The sequence below is a fragment of the Pan troglodytes genome, chromosome 8 (assembly GCF_028858775.2).
Source record: "Pan troglodytes isolate AG18354 chromosome 8, NHGRI_mPanTro3-v2.0_pri, whole genome shotgun sequence".
In the NCBI taxonomy this organism is placed as follows: domain Eukaryota; kingdom Metazoa; phylum Chordata; class Mammalia; order Primates; family Hominidae; genus Pan; species Pan troglodytes.
In genome coordinates, this window is record NC_072406.2 from 117,626,815 (window position 1) to 117,640,861 (window position 14,047).

Below are 14,047 nucleotides of genomic sequence, written 5' to 3' on the forward strand. Positions count from 1 at the left end.
AACATTATAAAACAATCTTCAGCCTACCTTCTGCTGGAATTCTTACAATGCTTGAGTTAATTTAGCCTAAATTAAAGATGCTTTAATGCATGACTGAAAGAACTTGGGAGTGCATTAACAACTTACACTGCAATTCGATTTACATTGAGCTTTCTATCTTAAAAGCATGTTGCCATAAGCCTTTATAAATGCCCACTAAAGCAGGTTTATATCATCATTTTCATTTTATGGATAAGGAAACAAGTCATGTGACTATCTCTAGTTCACACAGAAAGGAGTCATCATCATGGATACAGATACTTTATCTATCTCTTAGTCACACTTATTCACACAGTATCTGTTACATTGGCCTGGAATAGTTTTTTTTTTTTTTTTAATCTTGATAATCATTCTAAGGTATGGTCTTTAGAAAATGCTAACTCTGATCATTTCACTCTTCAAGGGACTGGTTGTAAATCAGTGATGCTTGGAGAAGTTAAAAAGAAAATTAAAATGTTACACTATGTTTGGTGCCTAGGAAGGGACAGGGTCTCAAGGCAAATCCATTTTTATTAAAAAGATAATTCTACGTACATTTTTTTCTTAGGCTGGAAATTATGATGGCGGCTTAATGGGTTACCTCTTGGCAAAAAGGTGAGTTGGAAAAGTTCATTTTTCTCTGACCTCTTCTCTTCCTTTTAATTATTTTAATATTAAAATATTAAGAGTTAATAATTATAATTATTGCTGCTGATTCCACATTCTTCATCACTTGGGTCCTGTTTCTTCCTCATTCTTTCCTTCAGTCTGCTACCAGTCCTCTAGATTTATAACTGGCAAATATGGTATTTTGGAAAACAGGCTGGTCAGGAAGCCATAGCCTTCAGTTTTGGTCCCAATTCTTCCTCTAGTTCTCCTAGAGACTTGAATATTTTATCCCTCATCTCTAAGCCTCTGTTTTTCCTTCTTTAATGGAGAGGGATGAACAAGGCGGTTCAATAGAAGGGATGCCTTCTAAATCTAACATTTGTGTCTCTATAGCTAGAAAACATAATTATGAAATTGCCTAAGCTATTACTTCTCCCAGGGATATCTGTAATTTTAAAGAAAATACTTTAAAAATTCATTGCTCTATTCAGTCTGTTATTATCTCTTATAATTGACTGAAACACTCTCCAGATTTCCTTACTTCAGTCCTCCTCTCCTCCAATCTATTCCAAATACTATGGTCAAAATAAGCTTTCTGATTATGGACCCCTCAGCCCTGCTTCCTTCATGGATTTCCCCATGTTATCAACCTGTTTAAATCATGATGGCATCAGATAGGAGGACAAATGATCTCCACATGGATACACAGAAGTATTGTTTATAAAAACTGACCATGATTAAGTTAGCAGTGAATGCAACTTGTCTGTAATACCAAGAATTTCTTGATTATGTTTAATATATTCATTTTTATTTTTAAGCTAAGTCCAAAGGATATTTATTATTTATTTTTAATGCACCAACACCTTCCACACTCCTCTAGTTCTTCCTATAAGGCAGAGTTAACTGGGCTATACATTGCTCCCACTTCATTAGAGTTTTTTATTGTTGTTTTTTCATTACAATAATAATGTGAGTAGGAAGCATCTTTACTAAAGCAACAAACATATGAAGACTGGGATGATTAGGTCTTCTGGGCAACTTGTTCATTTGCATAATTTTGTGGGTTTTTAAAAATTTTCTTAAGAGATAGAGTCTTGCTCTATTCAGGCTTGAGTGCAGTGATATGATCATGGCTTACTGTAGCCTTGAACTCATGGGATCAAGTGATCCTTCTGTGTCAGCCTCCCAAGCAGCTGGGACTACAGGTGGATGCCACCATGCCAGGCTAATTTTTAAACACCACGTTTGTAGAGATGGGGTCTTGATATGTTGCCCAGGCTGGTCTTGAACTCCTGGCTTCAAGTGATCTGCCTGACTTATCCCACTGAGTAGTTGGGATCACAGGCATGAGCCATCGCACCCAACTCATTTCATTCTTAAGGTCATAAGAATGTGAACATTTTGCAATTTCCCTTTCCTTTTCTTGTCTTCTTTTCAACAAGTTATTTCCATTATGTGTGGTTTCTCTAAATTTATTTAAGATAAGTAAACCTAATACATGTTTTCTCCACCAAAACCATGGATTTCTCTCCTCAATAAAACCCGCTTTGAACTTACAAAGTTTCTCATCATCTTTTAATGTCTCCCTATTGCCCTCAGAACTTGGAAATGGGAGCTAAGAATTCTTCAGGCCACTAAGGAGATAAATTATAATGATGGTGCATGAGCACTTAAAAGAATATGTTGGAGCAGTGGTCCTCAAATAAGGAAATAAGGATCCCTCAGCTTCTGTCCTTATCCACTGAAGGTCAGTTAAATGATGCTTTCTTCTTAGAATAACCTAACAAGCTAAAGATACTGGGGGCAAGATAGGGATTTATTAAGATGTACACATATATTGATATAGATATATACATATACATACTTTTTAAACTGAACATCCCCTTTATTGAGGGTTCACTGCCATTTCTAGACATTATGGAAATATTCAAATAATATATGTTTAAACTCAAGGAAATTACTGTACTAACGAGAGGGCACACACACACAAACCTATAATAATAAAAGGCAAAAGGTGGTAAGAATTTTCATAATGATGATAATAATGCTAATAATCATTAATGTTTATTAATTATTACCCAGTGAAAGTAATTGTTCCTAGAACTTTACATAATTAACTCAGAAACCTGTACCTCATCTCTCTGAATTGATAGGTACTATTTTTAGCCCTAATTCACAGATGAAAATGTGGGTCACAAGGAGAGTGAGAAAAATCCACTATTCAAATGTGAGCTTCATGGAGTGACTGTCTTTCAAAGAGTAAAGGAGGGGGTCTTTGTAACTTTACACTGGAGAAACCCGACAAACAATATTTCATCCAGGTGATAAAGGTTATCATCAACAATGATAAGTTATGTTGATAGTATGTACCCTTTATGTGATGCAATGAAAATGGCACTGTGTGGTCTTCCTCTCAAAGACTCTGTGGTCTTCTTCCCAAATATCTATAACCCCAGTCTAATCATAAGAAAAACATCAGACAAATTCTAATAGAGGGCCATCCTATAACATACCTGACTAGTACTCAAAACTGTCAACATCATCAAAAGTAACCAAAGTCACAAAGAAACTTATCTTCAAGAGTAGCTTAAGGAAACATGACCACAAAATGTAATGTGGTATCCTCACTGGAATTCTGGAACAGACAAAGGATGTTAGGTAAAATTTAAGGCAATCTGAATAAACTGTGGATCTTAGCTAATAATAATAGTGCAAGAATATTGGTTCATTAATTATAACAAATATACCTGTCGGGGACTGAATTGTGTTCCACAAAAAGATATGTTAAAATTCTAACCTTAGGTACTGTGAATGTAACTTTATTTAGAAATGAAGTCTTTGCAGATGGAATTAAGTTAAAATGAAGACATACTGGATTAGAGTGGGCCCTAAATCCAATGACTAGTATCCTTCTAAAAAGGCCATGAGAGACACAGGCACACACACAAGGAAGATGGCCAGGCAAAGACAGAGGCAGAAATGGGAGTGATGCAGCCACAAGCCAAGGAATGCCAAAGATTGCCAGCAACCACCTGCAGCTAGGAAGAGGCTAGGAGGGATTCTTTCTGGAGTCTTCGGAGGGTACATGGCCCCGCCAGCACCTTATTTTCAGACTTCTAGCCCTGAGACCTGGAAGAGGGTTGATTTCTGTTGTTTTAAGCTACTGAGTGTATGATCATTTGTTACAGTAGCTCTAGAAAACTCATATGGTACCGTACAAATGTAAGATGCTAATAACAGAGGAAACTGTGTGTGTTGGAGGGCAGGGAGTTACATGGGAACCCTCTGTACTATTACTAACTGCTCATTTTTTTCTATAAATCTAAACTGATTTAAAACATTACATCTACTAATTTTTATTTTTAAATTTTACTTTAAGTTCTGGGATACATGGGCAGAACGTGTAGGTTTGTTACATAGATATACATGTGCCATGGTGGTTTGCTGCACCTATCAACCCATCATCTAGTTTTTAAGCCCTGCCTCCATTAGGTATTTGTCCTAATGCTCTCCCTCCCCTTGCCCCACCCCCCAACAGGCCCCAGTATGTGATGATCCCCTCCCTGTGCCCATGTGTTCTCGTTGTTCAACTCCCACTTATGAGTGAGAACATGTGCTGTTTGATTTTCTGTTCCTGTGTTAGTTTGCTGAGAATGATGGCTTCCAGTTTCATCCATATCCCTGCAAAGGACATGAACTCATTCTTTTTTATGGCTGCATAGTATTCCATGGTGTATATGTGCCACATTTTCTTTATCCAGTCTATCATTGATGGACATTTGGGTTGGTTCCAAGTCTTTGCTATTGTAAGTAGTGCTGCAATAAACATACATGTGCATGCATCTTTATAGTAGAATGATTTATAAAGCAAACAAACAAAAGCCACATGAGATGCCATTTCACACCAACAATAATGGTTATAATAAAAAATAACAAATAATAATGAGTGTTGACAAGGATGTGGATAAATTGGAACCCACATACACTGCTGATGGGAATTTAAAATCAAGCAATTGCTTTGGAAAACATTCTGGTAGTTCCTCAAGAGGTTAAACATAGAATTACCATATGGCCCAGTAATTCCATTCCTAGGTATATATCCAAGCAAAATACAAACATATGTCTACCCAAATCTTTCACATGAATGTTCTTAGCAGCATTATTTATAATAGCCAAAACGTGGAAAGAAGCCAAATGTCCATCAACTGATGAGTAAGCCAAAAAATGTTGTATAAAAGAAATGAAGTCTATCCCTGATAGATGTTATAACATAGATGGATCCTGAAAAAAATCACACTTAGTAAAAGAAGCCAGTCACAAAAACTACACATTGCATGACTTCATTTATATGAAATGTCCAGAATGGGCAAATCCATAGAGACAAAAGGTAGATTTGTGGATGTCTAGGGCTGGGGGAAATGAAGAGAGGAAGTGGGGAGTGACTGCTAATGAATGGGTACAGGGTTCTTTTTAAGGGGTGATGAACATGTAGTAAAATGGGTTGTGGTGTTGGTTATGCAGCCCTGCCAATAAACTAAAAATAATTGAATTGTGTGCTCACTTCGGTAAGACATATATTAAAATTGGAACAATACAGAGAAGATTAGCATGGCCTCTGCACAAGGATGACACACGAATTCGTGAAGCGTTCCATATTTTTAGTGGGAGTTGAACAATGAGAACACATGGACACAGGGAGGGGAACATCACACACTGGGGCCTGTCGGGGGTTGGGGGTTTAGGGGAGGGATAACACTAGGAGAAATACTTAATGTATACGACGGGTTGATAGGTGCAGCAAACCACCATGGCACGTGTATACCTACGTAACAGACCTGCACATTCTGCACATGTACCCCAGAACTTAAAGTATAAGAAAAGAAAAAAGAAAAAAATATATGTATTAAAAGCATTTGCAAAATAAAATTAAAAAATAATAATTGAATTGTACATCTCAAATGGTATGGTATGTGAATTATATCTCAATAAAGTTGTTATTTAAAAAAAAAAGTGGGTCACAGAAAGAACATGTCACTTGTCCAAGGTCACATAACTATTAAGTGGCAGAGCCAGAATTAGAACCAAAGCAAAGCAGCCTGACACGAAGGGTCCACATTCTCAGCCACTCCATATACTGCATCTTTTGTAGTGTTTTCAACAAAATTTTATAAAAACACGAAGGGAGACACGAGCCTAAAAGAGGAAGAAGGAAACCATCAGAACAATGACTTTCCTAGCTTTCCTTGCTCAGAGTCGCTCCTGGGGCGACTCTGAGGGGAAACAAGGGCAGGCTCTGAGGGGAAAATGTCATTAAAGTCCTGATTACACTCACAGCCTCCTGTAGGGAAGCAGGCTCTTTCTCCCCTTTGCAATTCTGAGAAGAGATATATTTAGGGGAGGAAAGAGAAAAAACTTCTTCCAAGCAATATGATAAACACATTCCTGGTACCCACTTAAGTCATTTAGATGCATGACAAAGCATCATTGAAACCCAACTTAAAATGAACTCTAATGAGGCGATATTGCCTTCCATTTTACAACCTGTCACACATTTGCTTTTCTTTTATGATAGATGCTGCATGTCTGTCAAGCAAAGTCAAGATATGTTTTCCAATGACTGAAATGTTTATGCACATACAAAGATATTGTCAGGTTGTGTTCTGTTCAACCATGATTTTTTTTTTTCAAATAATAGGGGTTGAGCTCCACTCACGGAGTGAGCTGCACTCTCCAGGCAGCCTCCCTTAGGCCTGCGTTCTGGATGGAGGGGTCAGGGTTATGCATTCTTCTGATCCATGAGAAGCTAACTGTCCAGCCAATGAGCCTGGGGCAAGCCCCAAAGGCAACAGAACTCAAAGGAAGACAGAATCTTATGGGGTATATTTAGTGGAATGAGTGGTTGTGGAGGAGTCCTGGGGTGTTTGGAAAGGCAGGACCCATGTCAGGAAGGGCTTTATGAATTTGAACATTAGCAGGCCTTGGAGAGCCTCTAAAGGATGTCCAGTGGAGGAGAAACATTTGCGATCTGAAAATAATTTCTGAAAGCATTATGGAATGTCTGTTTGAGGGAGCAAGACAAGAGACAGTATAAGCTAAATGGATAATCATACATAGATATGTCATCTTATTTATTGAATAATTGTACAGACTGGGTTATAAAGATCTGAGTTCAAATCTTGCTCTGCCTCTGACAAATGTACGAGTTTGAATAATTTTTTAAATTATTGTTTCAAATTTTTACCTGCAAAAGAAGGATAAAATGATACTCCTTTCCTGGGATTTAAATGGAAATAAAAATAAGGTATTTACTCCATATCATTATATGTTTTAAAAAACAAGATAATTAGGCAATGTTGAGTGTTGTTGTTTGTCCCTAATGAGTTAGTTAGGTGTTGAATGATGGGAAATACAATGATTTACAGGCCAAAGAAATAATAGAATTGAATTATTGAATTCATCTTGGTGGTCTTCATGATGTCATTAGATAATTTGTCAGATGCTAACAATGCCATAGAAATGTAGTTTTTATGTGATCAAAGAATGAACTGAAAATTCCAAAAATACCCAGAAATTTCATAAATTCATAGAATACCTGGAAATTACACTGAGAAGAGTGAATCAATCAATTCATCAATTAAACATGCATTGATACGTTCTTTTCTCTTCAACTGGACAAGCATTCAATGAACTCCTACTTGGTACTAGGCACTAGTGACAGCGATAAGAATAAAAGAACATTCTTATACGTTTCAGAGATGTCAGACACATACATAGTCAAGAGTAACTCACAGTGATGGGGAAAGCGGGATTCTGCTCAATGAGAGGGGTCTGAGCAGACTCTGATGTAAGACATTATGAGACATATTCAGAAATAGCGAATCTTAGTGTCTGATGAGTAAAGACATATTAATCTAGAAAAATAAGTTATGACCTAATATATGAACTCTGTGCTTTATTTTATGTATAACACAGGACATTGAGAGATATTAGAAAAATAGGGTTTCCAATGAAAGAACTATTTTAATTTGGACTCATCTGTCAAAAATAGGTGGAACTGGAAGAGGCAATGAGTAGAGCCAAAAAGTTGCTCAGCTATTACAGCATTCCAGAAGTGAGACTTTGGGAACCTGCACTACTGCAATAGGAAAAGAAAAGAAACTGTGAAACAACATAAACGAAAGACTGAATTGTTATGATAAGAAAAGGAGATGGCAGGATGACAAGAAATTTACCCTGGTGTCATTAGTGATAAAAATTACTTCATAAGCTATAAAGAGTTGTGCAAATGTATGACACTATGCACACCTTTCATTTTGTTGGGAAAGAAAAAAGACACACATACACACAAAAAATGAAATCAAAATGATGCAGACACAATTCATCTTTCTTGGATGATGAGAAAAGCTCACAGAGGCCAATTGACTTGTCCCAGGTTACACAACGAGTGGCAGAGTTGGAATTTGGACTTGCATCAGCTCCTCTTTGTACGATAGCACAGGTCGCTACAGGCAAGTGATCTTATAACAGGTCTAGGTGTAAAATAACCCCAGAGTTGTTATCATTGTACACCACTGAATTGCTGTTGCTACCAGACATTTCCCTCTAAGCACACCTTACGCCTTTGTCTTCTTTACTGAACACATTGCAAGTGTCAAAGAATGTATTTTTGTATGTTACAAAGGCCCATATGCAACAGCTCTTGGCTTACTATGTCATAGACACCTAGAACTGTGGAAACATAAAGCATATTTGCTATTCCTATGTATCAAAAATTGGAACTCAGTTCATAGTACTAGTCGCTTCAACCTCTCTTCTAAGACTCCCTGATTCTTGGGATTTATGAGTATTTGACAAAATAAGCTCACTGAAGACAGACGTCTTTATCTGTTTTATTCAATGCTACACCTCAAGTGCTAGAATGGCAACTGTCACACAGTAGATGCTCAGTAGATGTTTGTTTAATGTTTGAATCCCTTTCATCTGGATAACAAAGATGAAAATATTTGACTAAATATATTCATGCAATGCCAGAAATGAAGTGCTTAAACTGTTTTTCCAAGAGGCCAAGTAGAACAAATTCTTCACTACTGGATTTCTCTGAATCACTTTACAACCAAAGAAGCACTGCAAGACTATCCCAAGCATGGCCCTTAGGTAATGGTTTTATTTGCCATTTGATTCTTAGGGAGTCTATAGGCAGAAACAGTCAACCTAGTTTTAAAATGACCAGGGAGACTCTTGGACTACTTGCAAATGAGGGAAACTCTATTCTCTCTCTTTCCTGTTTATTATCGTCATCAGCCTCAATGATTTCCAAGGAAGGGCAGCATACTGTGATGGAAATAACATGGGCCTTGAGTCCAGGAAAAAAAAAAAAATCTTCTGCATTCCAGCCAACTATTCACTAGCTGTATGACCTAGGACAAATGACTATACACCTCTGCACCTATTTACAGCATCCTCAGCTGTAAAATTGGGACTAGACTCTCTATATTAAGTTGTTGCTGTTGTGAAAATTAAAGATAAAGCATAAAGGTGTTGACACATAAGAAATACTTAGGAAACACTGCTTTTATTTTTACATGCACTAATTATTTCTCTTTGCCCACATATCTCTGAAGATAATGGTGAAAGGTAATCCAGGGGGAGGAGACATGTACCCAAGCTTGTGGATATGTGTAATTCATTAGGGTAATTGTCTAGGGGGAAAAAAAGCAACCTTGTGGTATCTACTCAGGTCTATTTAATGAGTCCTGTGCAGGGGATCCTGGGGCCGGCTCCTTTTGTTCATTAAAGCCCAATGATGTGTGGAATTCAAAGCAGGGGTGAACAGTCAGAAATTCGCCTTTTAAAAATAAGATCTGCTATGATTCCCTCCAGGGACTGTGGCACAGTTGCCTGTTCCGGGGGCTGCCTGCTGTGTAGGAGAGTGACCGTCACTGACTTTCACTTGTCAAATACATTTCTTAGCCCTCAGTATTTACTCCTGAGGGAGCCACCGCTGGGAGTATCAAAACAGAGAGGAGTTAAATAGCCCATGCTGGGTTTGTAGCACCATGGCTCATGCAGGGCCAGCGTTAAGCCCTCCCTTTCTGGCATTCACAGTGGGTGTTCTCTGCTTCTTCCTGCATCTCCAACTCCCTCTGTCTTAATATTTGCTGGATTTCTCTCATGCTTAATTAATGCCATCTCTGTGGCCAGAGCTGGCATGTACCCGTCACTTCCCTTTACTACCCTCCAATGAGGAGCAGATGAGTGATTTCAATTTAAATATGAAACTGAGGTTCTGATTGGTTAAATAATTTGCCCACAACTACCCAGAGAGCTTTGCAACACAGGATTCAAACCTACACTGATCTCTAATGCTTTGGGTAAAAAAATTGTCTTCAGGGGCATTAGATCTGAAACCTCTTAATCTTGACATGTTCTTGGGTTCTTACTGGGGTTAAGTACATTTACCCTCCATGATTCTATTGGTGTCTGTGAAAAGTCACTCCGATCAAATCTTTTCTGCCCATTTCTTATGAATTTGATGAGTTTTATTTTGAATTAATTTTGAAAGATGCAAACAGAACCAAGAAATGAAAAACAGGCAAGTAGCTTGTTTCCCATTTGCCCACATTCATGATAATGACAGAATGTATTGAACACCACCTCCTCCATGCCTGGTACTGCTTAAAGTTCATTATATGTGACAATTCACTGAATCCTCATGACAGCTCCAGGCGGTAGGCACTATTACCTCAAACTTACAGATCAAAAAAGCAAAGAAACAGGGAGATTATGCAACTTCCTCAAAATCATACAGCTAGTAAGCAACAGAACCAGGATTCGAACCCTGGGAGTTTGATATCAGGGGCTTAGCTAACAACTGCACCACCCTGTCTCTATTTCTCTTCTGTCTTTAGAGCAACATTTGAAGAAGAAAAGAAAGAACATAGAGAAGCAATAGCCTTTGTTTTTATCGTTATTGTCTTCTTTCTTTCTTTCTTTCCTTCCTTCCTTCCTTCCTTCCTTCCTTCCTTCCTTCCTTCTTTCTTTCTTCCTTTCAAGAGTAAAGAGTGAGCAAAGATGGAAGTAAGAAGGAAAATACGTTAGGAGTCCATTCAGACAATGGAGTGCCTGCCAAGGAAAGGTTATTGAGGCAACATGGCTGAGGATAATTTTAAAACATATTAGCAAAGTATATTAGGGGAAAAGACAGAGAAAGGGCCTGGAAGAGCTGCCAGGAGTCATGTTTGATTATCCAGAGGCTTCCATTTGAAAGGGTTAGGATACATTGAGCAATGTCTCTCTATCTTTGACGTTGACTGCTTGCCAGCAGGGAAAAATGCAATGATCAAAATCAGAGACCTAGTGTGCACTAGGGCTACCAAAAAGAAATGTTCAGATGCTAAAGAAAAAAAAGAAAAAAAGTCCTTAAAAGGCACATCCTCTTCTGGCACATGGCCAGAGTTCACTGAATCAAGACCCAGATACTGAGCATGGGTGGATAACAGCTGGTCCAGGTGTAACCCCAGCATTTCTCTTGCTGAATCTTGTTTACCCAAGTCTGCATGTGATACAAGGAGCAGAGTCTTATGGTCGAGGAGGAAAATCCTATTCCTTTATTTGCTTAACTATGAAAGAATACATACTTCATGAAGGCCTGGGATTAACTTTAGTGGTTTCACACAGCAGTGTGCATATGAAGAAAGCCAGGAACTTGTTAAAAATGCAGATTCCCTGTTTTTGTATCCAGAAATTATAATTCAAAGGGTCTATGAGGGGGTCCAGGAATCTTCATTTAATAAACGTGCTTAAGATGATTCTGTTGCAAGAGGTTTTCAGATCTTATTTTGAGAAGACCACTTAGTGGTTCTTAAAGAGATATGCCTCAGAATCACCTATGGAGCTTCACAAAACTATGCCGGCTACTGCTGGCAGAACAATTGTACTCAGGGTTCTGCGGAAGGAGGCCAGTGTCATAGAATGGGTTCCTCAGGAAAAAAGATTAGCATTCAGGGGATATATTAAGGAGGGCTCTGGAGAGTGACATCTCTGAAAGGGAAGGAGATTGGGCAGAGAGAGATGAGCTGTGAAGCAATCTCAACAGAGGCCTTAGACAATCCACAGGACTGTGAACCTCAGATGACCTTTTAGAGTTGTTCTTATCTGGGATGAGGGAACTGGATGTTTAAACCTCCACACTGATCAGTCATGGAAAGCTGGCTCCCCCAGGGAAGGAAATGAGACCTTAGTCTTTAGCCTCAGAAATCTACATAGGGACTCACAGTGGAAGGCCCTCTGCTAGAAACCTGAAGGTAGATATAAGCAGCACCTTACAGTGTCCACCACACTGAGTAAAATTTTGTTTGGTTTGGTTTTAGCCCCATTGGTGATTCTTAAATGTTCCCAGGCCACAAACCAGGAATGCAGATGTGTCATTGGTTATGAGGAGAAAGAAATGATACTTGGGGTGTTTTCGCAACGAGGTGAGTTCCACCTCTGTCTCCCAGAGAATTCCCATGCCTCGTACGGAATTCAGATCGAGTAGTATCATTTTTCCAAAGACTTTTTTTTGACAGTTTCAGGCAGAGTTAATCACTCTGCTTTTGGAGCTATCACTTATCTTGTATAAACTTTCATGATTACATGTCTATTCTCCCTAGTAGTCTACTTGTTTTATTGGGACCATGTCATATTCATTTCTGTATCCTCAGCATCTAATAGGGTCTACACATAGTGAATACTTATGAATGAATGAATAATTATTTGTTTATCAGTGACTGGAGGGTTAAGAGTAGAGGCAAAGAGAAGCTGATGCTGTTAACAAACTTCCTTTAGTATCCCAGAGAAAGACATTGAGTAAGACAGATGATATTGCCACCATCCCTTGCAACAGCACTGCCTTAAGAAGGCTTAGTAAACACAGATTTCTAAGCCCCTCCTAGACCCTTTGAATTACAATTTCTGGATATGAGGACCAGGAATCTGCATTTCCTTGCAATTCAGCTACAGCACCTCTTAGTCTACTCGGGAACAAGGGACTATTGTTTTGTTTTTGTTTTTGTTTTTTTTTCTCTAGAATAAATTTCAGGAAAAAATATTTTTAAGTGATTCAAACTCTAGAGTGATCCTGCCTACCATCTTTCTCTCTAACTCATGTCAGCCGTGTCACCTTCTTACCTGTTAAAGGATTATGTGTCAAATGAGTGGTGTGAAATGGTGTACTAGCAAGCTGGTGGCAGATTTCACAAAGCCCCCCTTTAGTGATTTTAGAAAACTAAAACCTTCCCCCACTTCTCCAGTAATCCAAATTCCCCACTAAGTTCCTTGAGCTGTCCAGTGTGACTATGATGCATATTACTAACCCCAGCCACACAAGTGAATTCCCAGCTGTGCAGCCCTTGGCTTGATTAGGTTGCAGCCTGTGCTCTACCTCCAATCACTTGCATGAGCAACTCTGAAGCAGAACAACCAGCGATCCGCCACAATAACAGGTCACTGAGGGCTCAGAGGGGAAGGGGGAACACAATGAGTTTCACAGGTTCCTTATCCATCCTGAGAAATGCCTGGGGACTCCAGTTGTTTGAGAGCCTGGTACCATTACAGGCTCATGATGATTTATTTTAGATTTGTCCTGAGGGAGAGAGTATCAAAATTTCCTACTGATAGCTTGTATAGGTGAATGATGTTGTTACTTGTTCAAGCAGAAAAGAAGAGCTTAGAAACATAATAGGAATTTTGGCTTCTCCTGGGTGTCTCTAAAGCCAGAAGTTTTCTATTATGCAAAATCCACAGTGCTTGAAACCTTCAGGTGCAGGGAGAGAGCACTCATCCTGCAGCCCCTACACACCTGACTTCATCAAATGATTGCTTTACTATAAGATGGCATTTTAGTATAGATGATTTTCAGGAAAGAGACTAATCCCTCCGGAAATCCTATTAATACTGTATTTGTAAATCTATAAAAAGCCCTACTGTTTATAAGCATAGATAACTGTGAAGACAATAAAAGTGGAGGTTGTCAAAGATTAGTAAAATAGCTTGGATGTATATGCTAAGGAGTACTTCAAGGGAAAAAACAAACAGGTGACAGGGAAAAGGGAGCTAAGTTTCCCAAATGTCAGATGCCACATTCATATCACCTCACTTTTCCCTGTGATAGAGTGGATGCCATCTGTATTTTAGAAATGAGGAAAGAGGGGCTACTGGATTAGTGAGAGAATATTTCAGATTTCTGCTCAATCCTCTCATCTTCCATGCCTCCATTCAGAGAGCTGAAAAGAGCAGAATCTGAAGAAGGGAGAGAAGGAACAAGAGGATAGAAGAAGGTGGCAAATGTGAAATGGGCTAATACATTATGTTGTAGAAAAGTATCATTAGAATTACCTGGCGAGTTTGCTAAAATGGGGACACTTTCAGTTTCCACTGATGC

At 38.7% G+C, this 14,047-nt stretch overlaps 1 long non-coding RNA gene and 1 other non-coding gene across 2 annotated transcripts in view; one reads left to right on the plus strand and one right to left on the minus strand.

Annotated features, from left to right (window-relative positions):
* Positions 1-14,047, minus strand: part of LOC134807202 (uncharacterized) — a 465,560-nt gene that overhangs the window by 27,307 nt on the left and 424,206 nt on the right. The gene's annotated exons all lie outside the window — the stretch shown is intronic.
* LOC112204730 (U6 spliceosomal RNA) lies at positions 5,183-5,287 on the plus strand. Its single transcript, XR_002938380.1, has one exon. It is a non-coding gene; the product is annotated as a U6 spliceosomal RNA (small nuclear RNA).